Raw genomic sequence first — 23,432 nt, 5'->3', positions numbered from 1 at the left:
TCTAGTCACTGTTTAACTTCGAGATTTTCTTTCCCACTCCTGACCTTGCAGAAATACTGTGCCTCTGGCCTCCCCACCAGACCCAGAGGCAGTAGCCTTCTATAATCTCTCTACAAGCTCCACCATCATGGTTCCAGGTTAGTGGCACTTTTTTTCTGACCTCTAGTCATCTCCTCCTGGAGCTCCACATCCTTAGCCTCACCCACAGTCTAATCCTTATACTAAATCCCTTATTCGATATTGCTCAGAGTATGTCTATGTCCCCAATCAAATCCTAGTGAATACCGACCCCTCTCTTTTGCAAATTCATCTTTGACTAGAGCAGTGATTTTCTTTTTCTTTTTCTTTTTTTTTTGTAGAGACAGAGTCTCATTTTACTGCCCTCGGTAGAGTGCCATGGTGTCACAGGACTCACAGCAACCTCCAGCTCTTGGGCTTCCGCAATTCTCCTGCCTCAGACTCCCGAGCAGCTGGGACTACAGGCGCCCGCTACAACGCCCAGCTATTTTTTTGTTGCAGTTCAGTGGGGCCTGGGTTTGAACCTGCCACCCTCGGTATATGGGGCCGGCGCCCTACTCACTGAGCACAGGTGCCACCCAGGAGCAGTGATTTTCAACCCATGTGCTGCAGCACACTGGTGTGCCATGAGAGTATCTTAAGTGTGATGCAAAAATTTTGAAGATAATTAATTAAGTCATTTTCAAAAGAAGTTCAAAGCATAGTAAATATATTATTTTCTTTTTACTCTTTTTAAAAATTAACATAATTTAAGTGTGCCACAGCAGTTTAACTATAGCTTCAAGTGTGCCGTGAGATAAAAAAGCTTGAAAAACACTGTTCTAGTAAAACAGTATAATGCCTAATTTAAAAACATCATATAGTATAAAGATTATAAAAGAGAACATGCACTTGGACACACATTCACACAGTTCTCTTCTGATGAGACTCCTCATTTCTAATAGAATGAGGCCCAACATTCTGCCTGAAATTTTAAGAAGTAAAAAGAATGCCTTTATATTAGCCAATATCATAAGCCCTCCCCTGGGTGGCATAGGGAGGGCGTGCAGATGGAGAGAAGGGTCTGAATTCTCAGTGGATGCTAAATTGTGTAGCTAGAATCTGTGGAGGTTCTCCCTTGTTAACTGGATAAATTCAAAAGTAATAGTATATGTAAAACAGTGGTGAGATAATTTCTCCCAAGGAAAGGCACTGGAAGAGTGATAGAAATTTCCAGCATAAGCTTTCATTAGAACATTTTCTAGGCAGCACCCATAGCTCAGTGAGTAGGGCACCAGCCACATACACCCAGGATGGTGGTTTGGACTTGGCCTGGGCCAGCTATACAGCAACGACAACAGCAACAAAAAAATAGCCGGGCGTTGTGGTGGGTGCCTGTAGTCCCAGATACTTGGGATGCTGAGGCAAGAGAATCGCTTAAGCCTGAGAGTTTGAGGTTGCTATGAGCTATGACGCCATGGCACTCTACTGAGGGTGATAAAGTGAGACTCTGTCTCAAAAAAAAAAAAACATTTTCCAAAAAAGAAAGAAAAGAACAAAAGAGGAAAAGTTAGGGACTTCTAGTTTTGTCAGAGGGTTGGAACATTTGTGACAGTTTTCCAGACCCTCTCTCTGTGAACTTAAAACTCGATTATAAGAAGTCTTCTATTGAGAAGTAACAGGGAGACCAAAATTCCCATATCAAGGAAGAAAAATCCTCTGTTTAAGGAGATGTCTCTCTTTAAGAGTTTATCTCAAAAGAGCCAACAATTTCATATATCACTGGGCAAGAGACATGCATAGAATCTTCTCTAAGGAAGACAGACAAATCACTAGCAAACATATAAAAAAATGTTCATCACCCCTAATCATCAAAGAAATGCAAATCAAAACCACTTAAGATGTCACCTAACCCCAATGTGAATGGTCCACATCACAAAGTCTCAAAACTACAGATGCTGGGGTGGATGTGGAGAGAAGGAAACACTTTTACACTGCTGGTGGGACTGCAAACTAATACAACCTTTTCGAAAGCAAGTATGGAGAATCCTCAAAGAACTCAAATTAGACCTCCCATTTGATCCTGCAATCCCATTCCTGGGTATCTACCCAGAAGGAAAAAAAAATCATTTTACCATAAGGACATTTGCACTAGACTGTTTATCACAGTTCAATTTACAATTGCCAAAATGTGGAAACAACCTAAATGCCCACCCACCCAGGAATGGATTAACAAGCTGTGGTATATGTGTACCATGGAATACTATTCAGCCATTAAAAAAGATGGAGACTTCACATCTTTTGTATTAACCTGGATTGAGTTGGAACACATTCTTCTTAGCAAAGCATTGCAAGAATACAATGTACTCAATTCTAATATGAAGGCTGTGGATGACCTAATACAAGGTGGGAGCTAGGGGAATGAGGGAGCTGGGAGAGGGGAGGTGGGAGGGGAATGGGGGTCACAGTGTATGGCACACTTCTTGGGAGAGGAACACAATTATAAGAGAGAGTGTACCTAACAAATGCAGTCAGTGTAACCTAATTCTTTGTACTCTCAATGAATCTCAAATAATAATAATAAAAAAGAAAGAGTTTATCTCATTGGAATTAGAAATTCATCCTGGGGGATTTTACTTCCAATCCATAGAATTTTCTTGATTAATCCATCTTACTCCATTTCTGTCCATTTGTTTCTCTCCATTTCTTCCTTTTTCTTTCCATTCCTATTCATACTGTGATGTTTAACTTCTTATGCCCATATTAAACATTGTTTCTGGGAGTGTCTGTGAGGGTGCTTCCCAATGAGATCAGCGTTTGAATGGGTGGACCCAGAAGTCCACCAAAATAAGCACAAAACCAAGTGAGTGGGCATCAGCCAATCCATAGGGGTCTGAAGAGAACAAAAGGCCAAAGAAGGAGGAATTTAACCCTCCTTTTCTCTGCCTCACTGTTTGAGCTGAGGCATCTGATTTTCTCCTGCCTTGGAACTGGGATTTACACTGTCAGCTCCTCTGGCTCACAGGACCACACTACACCAACAGCTTTCCTGGGGCTCCAGGTTGCAGACAGCAGATGTGGGGCTTCTCAGCCTCCTAATCTTTGTCTCTCTCTCTCTACACATACACATACTCTGTTGGTTGGGTTTCTCTGAAGAACATTGCAGTTAAAGGTGACAGGCCTAACGTGTCCGATAAACATATCTTCTTCCTTCTATAATCTCAATCTTCTCTTGTTTAGGATTTTTGCAAAGAACCAACCTCAGTTGCATGACAATAGACAAATTCCCTGTTAATACTGATAACCTGCAGCAAATTCATGGTCTTGGATGCCTCATGATGCTGGTCATCCACCCATGGCTGAAAAATGGGAAAATTTGGGTTAGCAAGAATGTTTCCATCCACGAGTGCATGGTGCCAACAAAAGGTCTCGCTTTTTCCCCCAGGACCTTTGCTGATCTTATTAGTGAATCTTTCACTTTCACAGATGCTGATGATGAGTTGCGATGCGATTCTTGCTGTTGAAGTGCACCGGCCTTGGAAATGAAAGTGGTATTAACACCTTAGAAATTGCATTGAGATTACCCAAGTCAATGTCTCATATATTAACCTCTTATCATTAACTCACCTCACTTTGCCAAATTATCTCAGATAATTTGCAGCCAAAATTCCCAGATAATTTTTTTGTTTTAAGTAGAGATCAGGTCCTATTCTTGCTCAGCTTTAGAGATCCTCCTGACTTGACCTCCCAGAGTGCTAGGATTATAGCCATGAGCCCCTGTGCCTGACTGCCTTGAGGATTTTAATCTTTCATCTTAAGATCATTCAGAAGTTTCCAAAGATGAGAAGGTATCCTGCTCCACTGTTCAGGAATTGTAGCTACAGCCCACACCCAGGGAAAGGTTGTTATTTACCTATATTCTGAGTACAGAAATCCCCCAGCTAAAGATATGGTCACTTTAGGATCTATTTAATGGTTTCTGTCTTAAAATCAGCCCTATCACCAGCCCCAGCACATTAATAGTGATAGAGAAATAGGAAAGATATGTCTTTTTTTTTTTTTTTTTGGTGGGGCCCAGCCATTGCTCACAGGGAGAAGGGAGGGAGAGACCCCAAAACAATCATTTCTCAACTTGAGTGGGGGTGGGGCAGGAAGGTAGAAGTTGCCTGCAGAAAGAGAGGACTGATGCTTTAGTTTGGAAACAATGTCAACTTCAGAAAAGTTGCAAGAATTATACAGTTAACATCTGTATAACTTTCACTTGGATTTACCAGTTGTCAACGTTTTCTCACATTTGCTTTATTTCTTTCTTTTCCATAAATATAATTGCCTGTGTGAATATTTATTTATGAAGGATTAGAGAGTTGAGAGTTAGCAATGAATCTTCATTGCTAAATTCTTCAGAACATATCTCTTAAGACTAAGGGCATTTGCCTACATTACCATAATAAAAGTGTTACCCTTGGGACATTTAATATCAATATAATACTAATACTTTACTTTCAACATAGAGAGACCAAGTAGGCTGATACCTGGATTACCAGTAAATACAAAAAAAAAAAAAAAAGAAAGAAAGAAAACAACTGAATAAATTTAGGTACCCTTTATAGGTACCCTTTAGTTTTTGCTTTCTGTTTTTGTCATTCAATTTTTTTTAATATTTGCTTTACTTATTTAAAGTAAATACTAGTTATATAAATATGTAGAAATGTAGCATTCAGTGTTATTATGAGTGCAGTGAAACAGTCATCTTATTCTTTACTGTTAGTGTGAAAGTTATGAAACTCCTTAAAACTACAGACAAGTATTGCCTAGAAAAGCCTTAAAAATGTGCACATTTGACCCAAGAAGCCTCCTAAATATATGGGACTACAGGCAACTGCCACAACAATTTTTCTTTCTTTCTTTTTTTTTTTTTTTCAGAGACAGGGTCTCATTCTTGCTCAGGCTGGTCTTGAACTTGTAAGTTCAAGTAATCCACCTGCCTCAGCCTCCCAGAGTGCTACAGGTGTGAGGTGAGCCACTGCATGCAGCCCAGAGTAAGTATTCTTTTAAAAGTCCCCCAAAGTATTTCAAATGTGCAGCCAGGATTATGAGCCATCAAGGAAGATAGACCAGTTTGACATAATATGGGATAAAAGGGGCTGAAAATATAAGACTTTTAACTCTGTACAGGCTTCTCTTTTGCTTTCTATGGCCTTATTCATTAGTTGACAGGGTTAAATTTACAACATGGAAGATGATTCTGTCTTCCCATAATGATCAGACATGATCCATTAACTGCAAATAACAAGTAGTATGTGGAGATATGTATGATAAGTAAATTGATCCATGGCTATTAGTTAGGCTATCAAACAATAAGGAGTTATTCCTGGATAGGAACCAATTAGTAAACGGCTGCAAAATGTATCCAGTGGGGTCAGGTCTCAAGCCGCTGTTAATGAATTTTTCCAGCAAGTTCTCAAAGGTACTGAACATTCAGCTTTGCTTAGTTCTCAAATTTTTGGAAAAAGAGTTTCTTCCTTAGTATAGTAGTATATTCAACCAATATACCATATTTCATCAATTTTAATATGCACATTTTCTTATTTTAACAGCTCTGAAATTTGAACACATTTTAAAGTTGAAATGAGAAAAAATTATAATACTGTTTAACTGTTGGCATTGTTGGTTTTTCATAGTGGCACATAAAACAGTGGGGGATTTTAAGATCAATAGTGCAATGAAATATGATACACTGAATCTCATCATTTCTTTACGTCTTTACAGCCATCTTCCTGGGATAAACCTCCGTATATTTTGCCCACATTATTGCAATAGGCTCCTAACTGATTATTCTATTCTTTGCTTGGCTTCAATCCATTCCAAACAAAATGGCCAGAGTGAGCTTCTTCAAACTGAAGCCTGGCCTCTGCCTCAGGACCCTGCTTCTCCATAGCCCTTCCAGAAGTGGCTCTGAGGTGAGGTGTCCTTTCTTCTCCTCATTCCCACTGCCTAACCTCCTCCGTGCTTCCTGCACAAAACCCCCAAATTTTGCCTTGCCTGTCGTTAGACTATGAGATTAGCCCAGTCAGTATTCATCTTCACCATTGATGGCCACAAGGTCATGGCCATGAATGTGTTGGCTTCTGTTCTCTCTCATTCTATTGTTTTTATTGTAATTCTTGGTGATTTTTCTTTTCTTTGTAGAGACAGAGTCTCACTTTATTAAAAGGGCAGCACTTGACCAGCAGAGATCTCACGGACCACCAAGGCTTGTACGAAAGGTCTTTATTGGCAAGGGAGGGATGCTGCAGAGCAGCACCAAGGAGGAAGAGAGAGGAGAGAGAGAGAGAGAGAGAGAGAGAGAGAGAGAGGGAGAGAGAGAGACCTTTATATAGGTTCAGTTAGGGGCAGTCTCAGAATGGTAACGGGATGGTAGAATAGCCAATAAGGAGTTACTGCTCTGGCGGGAAGAACTGTTAGGGGCAGGCGGTAAGTTTGAAATTTTCGGTGGGTAATTGGGACAAGGAGATAAGATAAGTTTTGCGACTGGGAGATAAGGAGATGTCTAGTAGGCAACTGTGCTTGGAAAGGAGCTGTAACTTTAACAGTGAAACAGCTAGTCTTGGTGTGTTGAAAGCAGGAGGGGGCTTTCTGGGGAAGGGGCTTTTCTGGGGCAATTACCTAACATTTATTGCCCACGGTAGAGTGCTGTGGCATCACACAGCTCACAGTAACCTCCAACTCCTGGGCTCAGGCGATTCTCTTGCCTCAGCCTCCCGAGTAGCTGGGACTACAGGCCCCCGCCACAATGCCCAGCTAAATTCTTGGTGATTTACAGAAGCACTTGGATGATCCTTCCAATTCCCTGCACTTGTGGCGCCTTAACCTGTTCTTTAGTGATCTTGCACTTTTCCTACCTACTCACTTGCACCCTAACTGTTGATCTTGTCCCCAAAGTGTATTCTGTCCAAAACTGCAATTTTAAGCACCCTGCAACTAACTCTCCCACCAGCTTTCCTGTTCATCCTTTTTAGCACATGGCTTTAATAACTTCAGTGCCAGCAGACCTTCAATCCATTATCCTCCTCATGACCTACGCTTAAACTTTGTGCAGCCCATCACTTGATGATTTTCTTGAATGCACTTTCAACTCGACCCTCCTGACCATCTTCAGTGTGTCATTCTGCTCAGGAAAATCCCCATTGAAACCCCTCCCAGGCCTGGATCCACAGCTGAAAATGGCTTTAGGGAAACAGACAACCCTGCTGACTGCTCTCACTTTACGCTGATGATCAATAACTTCAAGTGTATCTTTAAAGCTGCAGGGTGATCACATCGTATTTTCCACGTTTAATTTCCCTCTTACTATCCCAGATGGATATTTCTTACTTTCTCTACTGCCCTTCAACTTCCTATATTTTCTCTCTACCTTCACTTAGCTGATGATAACAAGAAAATAAATCAAAGAACTTCCATAAGCTCCTACCACCACATCTAACTCCTTGCTTGCATTGGTGTCCATATATTCTCTATTACACTTTTTATTTTCTTTGTCATTCTGAACTGTCCATCTTCCCAGCTCAAAGCAGGCTCCTTTCCTGTGCAATAAATAGACTTCTCTGGGTCATTCCCATACATCCAACAGCATTCATTTATTTTTCCCAAATTAAAAAATAAACAAGTATGCAACTGTCCTTGACCTCACTACCCAATTTCTTTCATCTCCTATTTGCAGAAAAACTCTAGGAAGAGTTGTCTAGTCCTAGTGCCTCTGGTTTCTTTTCAATTCTCATTTGAACCCACTCCAAACAAGTGTTCCCTCCAGCCCTCCACTTGGAATGCTTTTGTGAAGATCACTAAGAGCTCTGCTTTTACCATCCAAAACCATTTCCCCATTTTTACTTGAGTCATCTGAATAGATGAGTCTCCTCTCAGAAACACTTCTCCTGGCCTCTAGGATCCTGCTCTTTCTGTTTTCTCCCCCCTGAGCTGCCATTCCTGTTCAGTCTCCTTTGTTGATTTGCCCCCTCATTTTTTCTCACCTGGTTATGTTGCACTCCAGAGCTCTAAGTACCTGTTCTTGTTGGGAATTATAGACACTAACTCCCTAGATGATCTTATATGTCCCATGGATTTAAATATACTAAAGGCTGATGACCTCAAAAATTATATCTCCAGCCAAGATCTTCCCTGGAACTCCAGACCAATATATTCAGTTGTTACTGAACATCTCCATTGGGATGGTTAACGGGCATCTAAAAGTTAACGGGTCTCAAATGTAACTCCTGATATTTCTCCTAAAACTTGCTCCTTGTGGGAAAAATATGCATTTAAAAGGATCCTAGATCTTACATGACAGAACATGGGAGAAAAGCAGTGGCTTACTCAGGTAAAAACACTATGCTACTTACACCAGAGGGAGAACATATTTTAAACTTTAATTAATGCTGTGGGTGGATTTATATATTTGGAATTGTAGCAATTCCATCAAACAAGAAAATATATTTTTACCTCCTTCAAACATCTGTGGGTTTAAAAATTCCATTTAAGAAAAAAAATAGCCTCTTTCTTTACTTGCTTTATCAGCTTTCTGTGTCTTACATATTTATTTGCAAGATGATTTTTGCCATTTAATGAATATTTCTTTTAATTTGGGCTACTGGGTCATCATCTAACTATTCGTGTAATCACAAACACTGCAAACTTCCCCATATTTTCTTTCCCAATTAAAACTGTAAAACAATGTGGGGAGATGGAGATAGGGTCTGTGAGAGGTTCAATTATTATTAATATTTAGAAATAATTAAACATAAACAAAAAATTTTAATAGGTATAAGTGACTTGAAAAACCACTGGGAAAACTTCATGAAATTGAAATAGTCTAGGTCATATAATAGGTACAAATTGCTCTTAAGGCCAAGGAAGGGGAAGGGAGGGGGGAGGTTTTGGTGGAGGGAGGGTAATGGTGGGGCCACATCTACTGTGCATCTTAGAATGGGTACAAGCGAAACTTACTAAATGCAGAATACAAATGCCTACATACAGTAACTAAGAAAATGCCATGAAGGCTTTGTTGAACAGTTTGATGAGAATATTTCAGATTGTATATGAAACTCGCATATTGTACCCCTTGATTGCACTAATGTCCACAGCTATGGCAAGAGGTCAGGTGAATATGGAGGATAGCTATGACTTAACAATAAAAATAAATAAATTAAAACAAAAACAAAAACAAAAACAAATATACCTCCAATTATCACATGTCAAGGGCAGGCACAGGATCCCTTTGCCTACTCAAGGATATTAGTTCAATAACTTCCCCTCTGTCTGTATCTATTGCTTTTTTAACTGGACTCTGCATCATCATATAGTATGCTGTAATAATTTCTGACTTAAAATGGGAAAGAAAACTACCTCAACCCTTCGCCCCTTCTTGTTACTATCTCTTTTCTCTGATCTTCTGTATAGAAAATTTCCTTGAAGGTATTGTCCATACTTCCATTCTTTCTTACAGCTGATTGTGTCCATCAGTATTAGTTTTGACTGCATGTAGTGGAAAATACAATATAAAAATAAATGAAAGGCAGAGGCAATTTCTCTGTCTTATAAAATAAGGTGAGCGGTAGTCTGGTGAGGGTTGGTGTGGTGATTCCGTGGACATATGGGATATACTTTTCTACTCTACCATCAAAAGTAATTGTGGTTTTGGACCATGAATTTTAAATCATTATATCTAGACTCAAACACAGTTTTATTTATCAAAATAGGAACCATTATAGTCAACACATTTTTGCCAGTGAGAAATAAGTTTGTTTCCTCCTGTAGTGCAAAAATTCATGCTTCCGGATTTGTTGAATGCTTAGAAAGCATTTTCTGCATCCTGTTGGTTGTGGAAGGATTTTTCTCTGCAAAAAGTTGTTGAGATGTTTGAAGAAGTTGTAGTCAGTTGGCAAGAGGTCAGGTGAATATGGAGGATGAGGCAAAACTTTGTTGCCTAATTTGTTCAACTCTGGAAGGGTTGGTTGTGTGATGTGGGGTTGGGTGTTGTCGTGGACAATCGTGCCCTTTCTGCTGACCAATGCCAGTTACAGGTGATATAGTTTTCAATGCATATCACAGGTTCACTGAGCATACTTCTCAGACATAATGGTTTCAGTGGGATTCAGAAAGCTGTAGTATCAGACCGGCAGCACACCCCCAACAGTGACCAGGACCTTTTTTTGGTGTAAATCTGGCTTTGGGAAGTGCTTTGGAGGTTCCTCTCAGTTCAGCCACTGAGCTGGTCAGTGCCAGTTGTTGTTTCAAAAGTATGAAATCCACTTTTCCTTGAATGACACAATCTGATTGAGAAATGGTTCATTGTTGTGTAGACTAAGAAAAGATGACACTTGAAAACTACAGTCTCTCTGATTTTCAGTTGGCTCATGAGGCACCCATCTATCAAGATTTTTGCCTCTCCAGTTGGCTTCAAATGCTAAACGACCATAGAATGGTCAACGTTTGAGTTCCTCAGCAACTTCTCCTATAGTTGTCAAAGGATCAGCTTCGGTAATTGCTCTCAATTGGTTGCTGTCAACTTCCAATGGCAGGCCACTATGCTCCTCATCTTTAAAGCTCTTGTCTCCTTTGCAAAACTTCTTGAACCACCACTACACAGTATGTTCATTAGCAGTTCTTGGGCCAAATGCATTGTTGATGTTTGCAAATCGTCTCCACTGCTTTATAACCCCCATTGAACTCAAATAAGAAAATCACTCAAATTTGCTTTTTGTTGAACATCAGTTTCATAGTCAAATAATACAAAATAAACATCAAATAATAAGTCATTAACAAAAAACATAAAGTGAGAAATGTGCATTGTAACACATAACATAACCACATTTATTTAAGAATGTATTTCCACAAGAACATAGTACGTAAAGCAAGCAGACAGCCTTTAGAATGGTAGAAGATATTTTTAGGTTATGTCTCTGACAAAGGTTTAATAACCAGAATCCACAGAGAACTCAAACGTATTAGCGAGAAAAGAACAAGTGATCCCATCTCAGTGTGGACAAGAGACTTGAAGAGAAACTTCTCTGAAGAAGACAGGTGCATGGCCTATGGACACGTGAAAAAATGCTCATCATCCTTAATCATCAGAGAAATGCACATCAAAACCACTTTGAGATATCATCTAACTCCAGTAAGATTAGCCCACATCACAAAATCCCAAAATCATAGTGGCGTGGATGTGGAGAAAAGGGAATGCTTCTGCACTGCTGGTGAGAATGCAAACTAATACGTTCCTTTTGGAAAGAAGTTTAGAGATCACTTAGGGAATCTAAAAATAGACCTGCCATTCAATACTGTAATTCCTCTACTAGGTATATATCCAGAAGACCAAAAATCACTTTATAACAAAGATATTTGCACCAGAATGTTTATTGTAGCCCAATTCATAATTGCTAAGTCACGGAAGAAGCCCAAGTGCCCATCAACCGATGAATGGATTAATAAATTGTGGTATATGTACACCATGGAATATTATGCAGCCTTAAAAAAGATGGAGACTTTATGTCTTTTATGTTTACATGGATGGAGCTGGAATATATTCTTCTTAGCAAACTATCTGAAGAATGGAAGAAAAAGTATCCAATGTACTCAGCTCTACTATGAAACCAATTTATAAACACCCACACTTTCATATGAATGCTATAACCCAACTACAGTCCAAGATGAAGGGGAAAGAGGAGGAGGAGAGGAGGGAAGGAGGTTGGAGGATGGGTGGAGGGTGGGTAATTGGTAGGTCCAAATATGGTACATGGGTACATGTTAAATCTACTAAGGTAGAATATAAATGTCTTAACATAATAACCAAGAAAATGCAGTGATGCTATGTTAACCAGTTTCATGAAGTATTCCAAATTGTATATAAAACCATGTATATTGTACCCCTTAACTACATTATTGTACACAACTATGATTGAATAAAAAAAATAAAAAAATAATTTATTTCCAGTATTAAAAAATTCAACAATGCAATAACCACAATTCGTTTTGTACCAACCCAATCGTTCAGTGCGTCTGAGGTCACAGGGTTGGAGGGTAGAACAAAAAAAAGGTGTGGTAGATTTGTACTATTTGTTCAAATTTTAATTTAAAATTAATAAAATTCTTAGATTACATTGTTCTCACTTCCAAGGTAAAGTTCTAGTTGTAAAAGAACTCCTCACCTGGGGCGTGTGATATATTTGCTCACAATTCTTATCTCATCCTCTGCCATGGTTCACAGTGGGTGGAGAATAGCAACTCTCTCCATTGACTTCGGGCTCAGTCATGCAAATTCTTTGGCCAATAGATAGACATGACCATGCAAGTTCTGAGCCAAAGCATTAGGAAGCCTGGCAAGTTTCCACATTCCTCTTGGAGCTTCCAACCCTGCTCTGGGAACAGGGCTTTTCTTTCACCCTGGATTGCACCCCACCAAGCCAAGCTCCTGTAAATTCACTTCAGATCAGCCAAACAGCATCCAGAAGTATGCAATAAAATGTTGATTGTGGATTTGTAGGTTGTTCCATAGTACTATCACACTAAAAATTTGACTAATGGTGAAGGGCCAAGGGGTCTTCATGGATAGATCAGCTGGCTTCCTGGTAACCCCTCATACACTTTTGCTTACACATAGTCACACTCTGAGGAAAAAGATTGGAAAATAGAACTGGGTCCATTTTACCTCACACAAAACCAGATTTCTTATTACTAAATAACAGTGCAAAGCTTTTGGGTGGAGGCCAGCGGTTGCTTCCACACGAACCTGATTGGGCTTTTCTTCAGTTCTACACTGAGATAGCTCTTGTCACCTCAGCCCCCACTGTTATTGAGGTCTATTGGCAACCTTTGCCACAGTTCATGTCTTGAAACTTTCAGTGTACCTCTTGGTTCTTTTCTAATCTCATCAGCCATGCCTTTTTCGTCCTTCTCCCTGGTCTCTCAACATTACCAGGAGCTCAGTCCTCAGCTACCCTCAGTCTCTAATAGATCTCATCCAATCCGAGGGCCAGGATACATCCATGCACCTTGATGACTCCCAGAGGGATGCTTTCCGCTTGGAGCTCTCTCGTAACTTTCAAGCCTCTTTCCACAATGTCTAGGAGCCATCTCCTACGTGGCATGCTCCAAACAATCTATTTACCACCTCATTTGCCTGAAATGTTTTCTCTTTCAGCTTCTTCCTCATGGTAATTCTAAGTCTTCTAGAAGCTTAGGCTACAAAGGATTCTTATTTTTCCCTCAGCATTTTCAAGCTAATAGCTAATATTTATCAGCTATGATCTTTAAAATATAAATAAATCATGGTGTATTTATACAATAGGATAGTACACATTGATGAGAAGGAATGAAACCTCTGCTTATGTGAATAGCATGGATGAACCCCACAGACATAATATTGACTGAAATATGACTGGCATAAATGTATAGATACCATATCATTGTGTTACTTTAAAGTACTTAAACAGACAAAATCAATCCTTTGGGAGAGAGGCCAGAAGAGTAGTTATCTCTGAGGAGAATACTGACAGGAAGGGCCAGGAGGGAGCCTTCCGTATGTTTACATCAGTATCCATGTATGTGTAGATGAATAAATGGTTCACTTAAGACTTGTACACATTAATGTATGCTAGGCTTCAATGAGAAATATTGTTATTGGTTTCTTATCACTAATTTATAAACTATAGATTTGCTGTGATGTGTAAGGCAAAAAATTTATTAAATGATATTTGTAGATGCATGTATATATACCAAGAATCTTTACAGAATTGGCCACTTAATATATCCACATGCTGGTCTAAGCCACCATGATTTCCTGCCTAGATTATTAAAATAACCTCCTAGTTAGTATCTCTACCTCCCCTTTTCACATCTCCTTCAGGCTGTTTTCCATATTGCACTAAGTGCATCCCTTTAAAATTCAAGTCAGATCATTTTAATCTTCTGCTGGAAACCCTCCAAAGATTTCTAGTTTTACCGAGAATAAAATAAAAAAATCCCCATCCCTCACTTCCTTCAGACCCCTGCTCAAAAGTCATCTAAACAGTGAGGACTTCCAGGACCACCCTATGTAACAGTATCCCTCCCTCCTTCCTGACACTTCCTACCCTCTTCCACTGCTTTATTTATTTATTTACAACACAAACCCCTTCTTATATATTTAATGGTTTATTTTGTTTATTTTGTCTCTTCTTTCCCTATTGGATGTGAGGTGAGGCGTATGTTCCCCTCCCTTCATTCTGGATGGACTCGTTGGCTGCTTGACCAATAGAACACAGTGAATGTGACAATGTGCTGGTTCCTGGGACCACACCTTAGAAGACCGGAGACTTTCTCTTCCTGTCTTTTATGTTGTCTGGAATCCTTGTCTGATGGTATGAGACGTGCAACTACCCTGGGGCTCCACGCAGGAAGCAATACAGGTGGACACTCCAGGAGACCACAGGCTTTCAGCCATGCTTACCAACCTGCCTACTGAGTCCAGACATATGAACAAAGTCACCTAGACCCTCTAGACCAGCCATCCTCCATCTGAGTCCCACCAAGCGACCTCAGCTGAGACATGTGAGCAGAAAAATTGCCCAGTTGAGCCCTCCCTGAATTCCTGAGCCAATACTCATGAGATACAATAAGAGGGTTGATGCTTTAAATTACAAAATGTGGGGGTGAATTGTTAAGCAGCAAAAGTTAACCAAACAGAAGTTGTTGGTGTGTTTACATGGTGGGAGGTCTGGGGGTACTGATTAACAGGTTTTATTTCAGGAGGTGCTCCAACATGGAGTGGAGGGGCAGGTAGGCAGTCCTCCTCCTCCCCTCTGTAACAAAATCAAAAGGGCTTTCCCCTGTGGCACTAACACCCCCACGGAAAAACTGGCTGTCTTCAGGTAGATCATGCAATTTCACTGGAGAAGAGGTTTTCAGCTTCAGTGTGGGGACAGGTACTGTCGCCACCAGTCTGTGCGTGGGGTGCAGGCGGTGTGAGCCGGGTATCCCACGCGCATGCGTCAGCCTGCGTTTAGGGTGATTCGGGATTGGCGACTCGGAGCTGCGGTCAGCAGAGCTGCAGTGCCGGTTTGGCCTTCTGCGTGTGTTATGGGCTGCAGTGCCCTGCAGTCTGTATTGTTCTTTGATACCCTCCTCTTTTACCTATAGAAATTCATCACAGGGCCTAAGCCTACTCGTGAGCTCCAATTTCGTTATCCCAGCAGTAACTGTTTTTTTTCCTTTCCGTACATTTTTTTTCTGTCATTTCAATGAGATTTGAGTGTGAGGGAAAGGAAACACAGGCGCCTCAATTTGCCTCTTACACTGGAACATACATTTCTACATGACAGGCATTTTTCAAATGAGAGGATCCTCAAAGAAGCATGCGTGGGAGGAAACACTGGGTTGTGTTTGCTATGTCGTCTCTTGTTCAGATGCATCCTGAGAACCCAGTGGGTCCAGCTAACCAGGTTTTAGAAATGCAAACTCAGTCCAAAGCCACCTTCTCCAGCCAGGGTTGGGGCAAGGGTGGCGTGGGGTGGGCGGGGATAAGGAGGAAGAAGATTAGAGGGCGAGAAGAAACTGTTCCCAAAGCAAGTTCCCCGGCAGGGCTCCCAGTCCAGGCAGCCAACCCGCTCCCGGGAGTGGAACTTCATGGAATGGAACGTCTCACTGAAGCATATGTATGTTTTATTTTTATTCTCAGATCTTATTTTTCGATTAACTGAATTGCACATAATATTATGATTTAAAGCAGCACATATACTTTTATAGTACAACTAACTAAAATGTTCATTAATCATTTTTAATGATGTGAGAAAATGCTTATGATAAAACGTCGAGAATGAAAGCAGAAAAGAAAGCATAGTTCAAAATTTTAGTTAGTCTATGGCTTCAAGAATTAAAAAGTATAGAAAGAAGATGACATACGAGAACACTAATATTTGCTTAGTAAGACTGAGTTTTTTTTTAATTTAAAAATTCTTCCGTGTAATCTAAACTTTTAAAAAAAATTTTTAAGCAAGACTATACACATGACAGGATATATGGCTCGTTTATACTGGCATGAAATGGATAAATAAGGGCTTATCTAAGGCTGTCAAAGTGACCATCCCACTGAAAAACAAATAGAAATGCTATATGAAAACATCTTAAAAGCATGTAAGGGTGCCAGGACTGTAAGGAATTACCATGTCAAATCTTGGTGAAGGTGGGAACCTTGAGAGGTCAATGGAGCATCAAAGCCTCTGACTCTTGCCGGCTGCTTTTACTGACTTTGCCAAACTGACCGGCAGTTTTGGGGAGTTGCTAGGAAAGGGAGAGAGAAGCCCAGTGGTCATCAGTGTTGGAGAGTCCAAGAGGAGAACACCCCCAGAAAACTAAGACCCCAGAATTCCATACACTCCAAGGGACTACCTATCTCAGTTTTCAGCTGGGAAGGGGATTGAAAAATACCCCTAAGAAATTGTAACCCCATGCTTGTCTTTACTGGGATTCACAGTCCCAAGTTTGACCTTATGTGGGTGCAGCCAGCTTGTGGGGGGATGGATGCTTACACAATTTGGGTTGGGGAGCTCATTAAGGGAAAAATATACAATTAAAATATTAATATGTGAAAATGTAAAACTGTGAATATTCCTTTGGAAGACAAAAGAAGTTTCAACAAATTCCAGACAATTGTCACAAACATCACAAATCCAGAAAAATATAATAGTAAAATAATAAAATATATTTAAATTTATTAACGATTCAACAGCAATAGAACCCTTTTTTTCCTCACCTTTTTTTTTGGTTGTTTTGATAGCCTCTTTTTATGACAATATTTTTGTAATGTAACTTTCTACGTAGAGAACATAAAGATGATTTAGTCTCTAACATGGGTGATAGAAGTTTATTTTATTATTGATGGCTTAGAAAAATTCTCTTAAGATTTATGACTCACTACTGGTAATGCACATTTTTAGAATTGTTATCAAATTGGGAAATTCTCTCCAGTTTCTTTCATATAGGAGTTATAAAATTTCAGAGCATTTCAGATTTTCTTCGGTGGTGACTAATCTTAAATACTTTTTAAATTAATGACCTCCATTAAATGCTTTGTTATTATGTCTAGGCTGTAGTGGCATATTATCAGTTTTACGTTACCTTAGTTATGTCATTATTTTGTGTTAAATTGGCAAGAAATTTAAATCTTTTAAAATGTGTTTAGATATTTCACCTCTTCATTACTCGTGTTTTTAACCCATTTCTTACTTTTATGTAAAATTTCTTTCTCTTAATTATTTACTGCTCTTGAAATAGTCTAAAAATTATTGATACTTTTCTTGATGTCACAGTAATTTTTATTGATTTCATCACTCATCTTTATCACTTTCACTATATATTTCATTAATATTTCATCAAAATTTCCTTCCAGTTCTTTTGAAATAAATTTAAAGATGACAAGAGGTACTCGGTATAAAGAACTATTAATAATTCAGGACTCTGTAATTTATCACTTGTTTTATTGAAATGTTCCAAAATATTTTTCCAAATTGAAGTTAACATGGCAAACGAGTACTGATGATTAAGTTCATGAACTCATTCTAAAATGTGCTACATACCTCATTACTGAATGTCACTGTAAGACACCTTCGAAGTACTCTCCTCGGGAAGCTATGTACTGACACCAGTGCCTAATCTACCCTTCGAAACAATTTTGGAACTCTTTCTGGAATGGCATCAGAGCTGTTGTATTACCCTTGACGTCCTGAATGTTTTCTTTACCAAAGATAAAGGAAATATTGAAAGTAGGACATGTCAGCAGTGACAGCGGCCAATTCCTCAAATGTCCAGATTAAATAACTGTAGCATGCTAAAGAAAGGTGTGTGTGAATAGCTGGAGATGGTATATGGTCCAGAGTCCAGCATAAAATATACTCCTTTCTGAGCATTCCCTCCAATCCCCTAACTCAAATTACATGTATTAGAATGTAGCAAAACCCTTTAGAAACATCTCTTAGCCAACTGCAAACTTATCTGTTGCCACAAGTGCAAAGGGGTAGGATGTGAACCTGCCCCTACTTTCAATATTTCCATTATCTTTGGTAAATAAAAAAGCCACTGGAGGCCATATCAGGGGAGGCGGGGGATGTTTTAATACAGTTATTTGCTTATCAGCTAAAAAATCCCCCCACAGACAGTGCTGTGTGAACTCTTTGCTTTTGCTTATTGGTGAGCTCCTTCTGGATCTTTTTCTTTCTTTCTTTTTTTTAAGAGACAGAGTTTCATATTATCGCCCTCAGTAGAGTGCTGTGGCATCACAGCTCACAGCAACGTCTAGGTTTTGGGCTTAGGCTATTCTCTTGCCTCAGCCTCCCACGTAGCTGGGACTATGGGCGCCTACCACAATGCCCGGCTGGGGCTGGGTTCGAACCCACCAACCTTGGTATATGGGCCTAGGGCCCTACTAACTGAGCCACAGGCACCGCCCTTCTGGACCATTTTTGCACCTACCTTTCTCACTCCAAGAGAACCAGGAATAGAATAGATAGAACCCAAATAAGTTCAATCAAAATGGCATCCTTGATAAGTGTTTTGACTTCCAGCTGCACCTCTTTCTTGCATATCTAAATATTAGGTTCTGAAAACTGCATACTTTCTTTGCCCTAGTCATTAAAGGGCCTGCTATAGTTGACATGTTTGCCCTTTCAAATCTCATTTTGAAATTTAATCCCCAATATTGGAGGTGTTTGGGTCATAAGGAACACATCCCTCCTAAATGGGTTGGTGCCATCCTCATGATAATGAGGAACTTTTTGATTTATTAGTTCCCATGAGATAAGATTATTAAAAAGAGCCTAGAACCTTTCTTCTCTCTTTTTGCTTCCTCTTCTGACATGTGATCTCTGCACAACTGCTCCCCTTCACCTTTGCTATAAATGGAAGGAGCCAGAGGCCCTCACCAGAAGCTGATACTGGAACCATGCTTCTCTTACAGCCTGAAGAACTGTGGGGCAAATAAACCTCTTTTGCATATAAATTGCCCCACCTCACTATTCCTTTACAGCAACACAAATAAACTAAGACAGGGCTCCACCCTAAAGTCAGTAATCTAATTAAGAATCAAGTGAGGTTGAAAAATCCACCTGTCAAACTAAATTCGTTTCCACAATACAACATTCTGACATTTAGGTGGCTAGTTTTAATTCTTGGTATAAGGAATTTACATTATAAAGGTAATCTTCATTTGTAAGGTCATCTCCCTCTCTACAGCTAAACTACTAGAAACTTCTCTGATGAACAAGATATTGATTTAAAGTTTACATAGCAAACCTGATCTTTAAGATATTTATACTGGCTCCCTGACACCCCAGATTCCATGGAGCTCAGGGCTCACCCTATTCCCACTAAAAAGAAGCAATGAGTAAACTTTGTGCATTCCAAGGACAAAAGCTCTGCCTCTTCTGTGGGAGGGTGGGGCTGGCTGTCCTTTCCTAAGCTACAAGCCATCTGTCACATCTGTGAAAAGCCTATCCCCTAGGGTGTCAAGTCCCTGACACAACCTCACTTCTCCATGCTGGGGCATTTCTGACATACCTCGTACCTAGTCTGGTAAGCCCTACACCCCATGGACTGAGCTGCCTCTGCTATTTTTGCTGCAGTTGGTCTGTATGGGATCTGGGAACCTGGGTGTTTTTTTGTCCCTGAAGGATAGAAACAGACACCACTGTCATTTCTGAGAAAGGGGGTGCAAGTGGCTTATGTGTCCTATAAATGCTCACCTCTGCTAATCTTGTCAAGAAGAGCTGGCCCCTCTTATCACAGGCTCACACTTCTCCTGCCTCAGCATTCTGTTGGAGCAGGAAGGCATCTCGCCCCTCACTATCACAAATAACACCTGAAATCAGGGAGGCTTGAGAGTGAGTTTGCCAACTCTGTCTTAGTCTGGTCCCAAGGACTCAAGTTTGCATCCAGGGACCTGGGAACTGGAAGTATGGATTATCTAACCTGGTCTTCCACCACTGGCACTGCCCCAGGGATCTGAGGTCCAACCATCTTAAACTGCCAGCAGCACCCCAGTGGGTACTTACCTGCATGAGCTGAAGGGCAGCATACATCTGTCTCTCAACACTGAGCAGCAGAATTTTGGCATAGGAGCACAGAGATATTTTGAGCTGAGGAAAAAGGTTCCAGATGACAAGGAACCAGCATAATAACTCTGGAAATACAAAAAAGCATGCCCTTCAACCCCCAGAGAATCATACCAGCTCTCCAGCAATGGACTCCCACCAAAAAGAAATTTTAAAATCTTGGATACGGAATTAAAAACAAGGATCACAAGTAAGATAAATGGGATCAATGAGAAAGTTGAAAATCAACACAGATAAATGAAAAAAAAATTGGGGGTGGAGCAAGATGGTGGACTAGAAACATCTTCATGCTGGGTACTCATGGTAAGACAGGGGATCACAGTCTTCAGTCACTTCTGGCTGTGGTAATCTGCACAGAAACATCACGCCAGGGGCACAGTGAATCAGCAGGAGACTCCAGGAGCCAAAGAGGAGGTCTGGAATTGAGGAAAACCCACGAAGAAGTCAGGTGGTTGGTATGGGCAAAGGTCAGGCCGTTGGCCAGCTCTCCCATGGAGATCTGGGGATGGGAAAGGGCTGTCCTGCAGTATTTTGATTTTGCACTGGGCTGCTCACTGGGGCAGCAAGTAGACTCAAACAGTATCTGGCAGCCAGGGTTGAATTCTGGGTTGCATGGTTCTCCCATTGTCTTGGCTGCTGGTGGCTGACACCACTGTGGGAAGACTGCTTGCACAGGAGGAACAGTCCACAGGGTTCTAGTGTATGTCTCAGCTCTGGTGCACCTGCTGAGCTCTACTGGCCATCCTTGAGCTGAGCTGAGTGACTCCTGCACCCCTTGGGGGGGCCACTTTGGTGTTAGAAGAAACTGATGGGTCTCCTGGGAATTCTGGTAAAAGCTTTGGGACCCCAGTCTGGTGGTGACTGAATGATGATGAAATGAACAGGCCCAGATTGAGGACAAAGAAGCCAGGAAGAAAAGATCCAGTCGCCTTTGCAACTAGAGAGTGGCTTCTGACTCCCATCATATACAATAAATCTAGCATGTGTTATCCATTTACTAACAACACCACAGCGCCACCTGGTGTCCAGGTAATATATTGCTCTCTCTCTCTCTGCACACACCTGTGCGTATATACATAGTTTTATATCTTTTGCTTCTTTTTTCAATTTTTCCATTTTTCTCTTTTCTTTTATTCCTCCTTTGTTGTTTTTGTTGTGGTTTTCATTTAGTTTTTGTTTATCGGTTGTACTTTCATTTTTACTTTTCTCAATAGCAAGGGCTCGTCCATTTTTGTTACGGGTTTTCAGCCCTTTTTATTCCTTCTTTCTTTTTTATGTATCTCCCTTTTCTTTCTTTTGGTAGAGATTTTTCTACTTTCTCATCCTTTCCACATTAATTTCCCATACAACAACTAAGATGTACCTTTTTTCTTCTCTCTTATACAATTATATTTTTACTTTTTAATCTATTTTTATTATTTTTTATTTTTTTATTTTTTCTAAGGGCTGGGCAGGTCACAGCATTGGTCTGACTAAAAAAATCACAGCATTGGTCTGGCTCAAGGAGGCCATGAGCTCATGATCTTGGATATACTTCTAGCTTTGGCCTTTGGAAAGAAGGTATTGGTAGTGTGATATACTGCAGCTTTCTTTCTATATTTGGCAGAGGTGGGGCATCTTGCTTTTGCCTAGGCTGGTAAGGAGTTCCTGACTTCAAGAGACCTGTCCGTCCTGGCCCCCCAAAGTCCTAGATCTATGGGTGTGGTTAAAGCACCCCTACTAAACACCACCGTGTCTCCTGTTGCTTTCTTTCTCTCTTACCATCCTTTTTCTTTTCTTTAATTCTTTCTTTCCACTCCCTTCTTTTTTATCCTCTTTATTTTCTTCTTTTTGTTCTCCCTTTTAACCTTTACTTTTCTCTTCCCTTTGCCCTATACTAAAAGGCAGTTTCAACACCTAAGCAGTGAGACAAAGTAATTTAAAGTGGAGGTGGTAGTGATAAGGGAAAAGTAGGGGAAGGAAGTGAACAGGAAGAAAACACACATGCATAGAAAACAACAGGAAAATTCTGGCAACATGAAAAACCAGAATAGAGCAACCCCCCAAGCAATCATGAGGTAGCTATTGCAGAGGATTCCACCTCTAAATACTTAATAGAAATGACAGACAGGGGATTTAAATTATAGATGGCAAGAACAACCTTAAAGGGAATTGATGAGAAAGTGAAAAAACAGAAACAAAAAATGGACAAAATATATAAAGAATATGGAAAGGACATGGCAAGGCTTAAGGACTTAAAGAGGTCAATCAGCTGGAAAGGTCTCCAGTGTCACAGAACTGGGAGAGGAGGCTGGATGAATAGCTATTGGGCAGGATTGAGTGGTGATGGGGACTTCATCTTCCTGATAGGATCAGGAAGAACAAAAAAGCCTGATATTGGGGTATGAAGGTCAGCGGGAGAGTTAAAAGGTGGTGATAAAGAAAGCAGGGGCAGGGATTGCTGGGTCAATCCTCAACTCTCATCAATCCCAAAGATAGTTTTTGAGAAAATCCCTAATGCCTGGACAGGAGGCTTCCATCTATGCAGAGGACACAAGGACAGCATGAATAGGGCAAAGGGCCATTCCTAGCTTCCACTCAAATAAGACTATGAATCCATCCTGTGTATAATCTCTGACACCAAATGTGAAGTAAAATAGTAATTGAAATTTCTTTGTGGTTGTCAGACTGGCTTTCCTGGCAAAGAGTGGTAGGTAGATGATCACACACTCCAAATTGCAAACAACTGAACATAATCCTTCATGGGCAACAGGGCTGCAGAAAATCAACATAACCATTGTGAGTGAAGGAAACTAGGGCATGATGTTCATTTTCTTTACCTTAATTTTGTTTTACAGTTTTTTTTTTTTTTGCAGTTTTTGGCCAGGGCTGAGTTTAAACCCCCTATCTCTGGCATATGGGGCTGGCGCCCTGCCCCTTTGAGCCACAGGTGCTGCCCTATTTTACAGTTTTAAAATATGTTCTTGTTTGATTTTCTTTGTCAAATGTCAAAAGACATTTCAGGCCAGGCAAACACCCACTTTTGATGTGTCCTATCCATGTCTTTTACCCCAGGGGCTCACACTACTTCTCAGAGGAAACCACAATTATCAGTTTGTTGTATGTCCTTCCAGAAACATTTCCATGAATCTGCACTCATAAATATGGCTATAGGAAATATATACTGTACTTCTTTTTGTTGTAGGGTGTGTGTTTAAAACTAATTCTATCTCATTTAAGTTACATACATTTTCCCTCTCTACCTTTTGGAGTGTCACTTTCTTCAACAGATATATTCAGTGAAACACTTTTCTCTGAAAGTGT

This window comes from Nycticebus coucang, chromosome 3 (genome assembly GCF_027406575.1).
Source record: "Nycticebus coucang isolate mNycCou1 chromosome 3, mNycCou1.pri, whole genome shotgun sequence".
Taxonomy (NCBI): Eukaryota; Metazoa; Chordata; class Mammalia; order Primates; family Lorisidae; genus Nycticebus; species Nycticebus coucang.
Note: the sequence above shows the minus strand (reverse complement) of the source record.